Below are 2,515 nucleotides of genomic sequence, written 5' to 3' on the forward strand. Positions count from 1 at the left end.
CCATTGACAGTTTAGCGAGGGCGGGGCTCTGCAAATCTCGATTAGAGCAACATAATAGGATGTGATGCATTTTAGCTAAAAAATAAAAATTACATTTTTATTTTCAGTGACTCAACAACACCTCAAACTCCAAGATAAGAGGAATTGCCGTTGAAAGATTTCCAAAAAAAGTCGCAGGGAGCCGCAACAGACTGGCTAAAGAGCCCTGGTCTAATGGATGCGCCACCCGACAAGACAACGTATTTGCATATGTAACAAACCTAGCAAATAAATGGTTCTGATTAGTAGCTCTGTGGAGCTGTGTATTCCTACACATCTCAGTAGTATTTGTTAGCGTCACAGTTTAGCCTCTGGGAGAGGAACATTATAAAATCTTAAACGTGGCTAGATAAAAGTATTACAACACCGTAATGATTTGGACCAAAGAGTCAAATCAGCTGATCTGGAGAAACCTTCAATCATTTGTAAATATAAAAGGACTTGTTCAAGTGGACCAAAGGATACACAATTACTTTTGAGGGAAAAACAACTACCCAGACATATCTTTCACAGATTTTATTTCGTCAATAGAAAAAGCTGACACAGAATCTCCTCATGCTTGACGCAGGTCTTCTTGGGTCTCAGATACAGCGGCTTGTAGTACTTACCCTGAAACAAAAGAAATTACTTTCAGTTCAGCTGGGAAAAATAAATATACATTTATACAACCTTGAGGATGATGAGCTTTCCCAAGCAGAGAGCAGGGCTTTATAAGTCACATTTTAATAACCTGCATGGTCAATATATTTACAGTGAGACCTTCCTTTGGACAGACTCACAGCCGGCATCAGTGAAGGCTTTAGCCATGTGCTCATTCGTTATGTCATTTAGCAAATAAACAATCTGCATGACAGAACAGACCTTTAGAGACTGCACTACCATCCAGCTTTTACATTGTTATCCATCATCTTGATCTACTCGTGCATCAAGGGGATAGTTTCAAACTGTTTTGAAGAGAATGAGAACACAAGGACTCCAAGCATCCCTGTAAACTAGTCCCATCAGGACAGTCAGGTCCTCAGACATCGATAGTGAGGAACACTCAGGTCGTCTCTAGTCTCAGTCTTTTGGTAAGCAGTTGAGAATGCATCAGCAAATCATCAGCTCAACAGGAATCATCTTCGACTGGAGAACCAGACAGTTCATGAGCTCACTGAGGGTTTTACTACGAGCCACGCAGCAGGTTGCTCTCACCTTGTAGAACTTCCTCAGGTTCTCCTTCTGGGTCTGGTTGATTACAGTCAGGACTCTGGCGATGGATTTGCGGACAACTCGGCTGCAATGAACAAGACACCAAAGTAAGACCCTGTTTATGCAGTTACTCATACAGCTACACAGTAATCACACGTTAACCCAGAATAAAGGAGGTTTAGTCCGCGAACATGCAACTCCCTCACAGGACTGCTTCATTCTGGGGTGGCTAAGTACCATCTCCAGACATCGATAGTGAGGAACACTCAGGTCGTCTCTAGTCTCAGTCTTTTGGTAAGCAGTTGAGAATGCATCAGCAAATCATCAGCTCAACAGGAATCATCTTCGACTAGAGAACCAGACAGTTCATGAGCTCACTGAGGTGTTGCTACGAGCCAGCAGGTGGCTTCAGTTCCGCTAAAAGTAGCTTATGCTAACGTAACAAACATTTAACCGGCTTTAGTTTTTGCTAAAAGTAGCTTATGCTAACGTAACAAACATTTAACCGGCTTTAGTTTTTGCTAAAAGTAGCTTATGCTAACGTAACAAACATTTAACCGGCTTCAGTTTTTGCTAAAAGTAGCTTATGCTAACGTAACACATTTAACTGGCTTTAGTTTTGCTAAAAGTAGCTTATGCTAACGTAACACATTTAACTGGCTTTAGTTTTGCTAAAAGTAGCTTATGCTAACGAAACACATTTAACTGGCTTTAGTTTTGCTAAAAGTAGCTTATGCTAACGAAACACATTTAACTGGCTGTAGCTCCACTAAACGGAATAAAATCAGTAACGGACGAGTCTCGCGCTGCTTACTGTTTTTCCTCGCGCTGCCTCGTTGGAAAGACTGAAGCTCCGCGTGCTCACCATATAAAGCTTCCGTAGACTTTCTTCTTCGTTGCTTTGTGTTTCACTGTGACGTAACGCAAACAGCGCCGCTCATTGGTGGAGCGTGGAAAAGCAGACGGAAACCACCAAAAAAGATGAAAACGAGCAAGCTTTGATGATTGCTGTGGATTTGTGGTTCTTCTTCATGGTGAAACGAGATATCCGATGTATTCAGAAAACATTCACACTCTCTTCACACGTTTAAGTTATGGCACAGCTTGATGCTAACATTGTAAAATGAACTGTTCCCTATTCAATTTGCACAATATCTACACTCAATAGCCTCAATAACAGTGAAGCAAAACACTCCGACCCTTTTTTTATTTTGACCTTATATTTAGACTAAAATGTCCCTTTCTTAGTTGTGTCCTTTGATTCTAGCATTCTGATATATTTCAA

The 2,515-nt window shown here is 41.1% G+C and overlaps 1 long non-coding RNA gene across 1 annotated transcript; it reads right to left on the reverse strand.

Moving 5' to 3' along the window:
* Positions 1-573: 573 nt before the first annotated feature.
* LOC306740227 lies at positions 574-2,058 on the reverse strand. The gene is made up of 3 exons (XR_013771043.1): positions 2,045-2,058; positions 1,234-1,315; positions 574-648 (listed from the first exon to the last, which is right to left on the reverse strand). It is a non-coding gene; the product is annotated as an uncharacterized lncRNA (long non-coding RNA).
* Between the last annotated feature and the right edge of the window lie 457 nt (positions 2,059-2,515).

The sequence above is a fragment of the Taurulus bubalis genome (genome assembly GCF_910589615.1).
Source record: "Taurulus bubalis genome assembly, chromosome: 8".
Classification (NCBI taxonomy): domain Eukaryota; kingdom Metazoa; phylum Chordata; class Actinopteri; order Perciformes; family Cottidae; genus Taurulus; species Taurulus bubalis.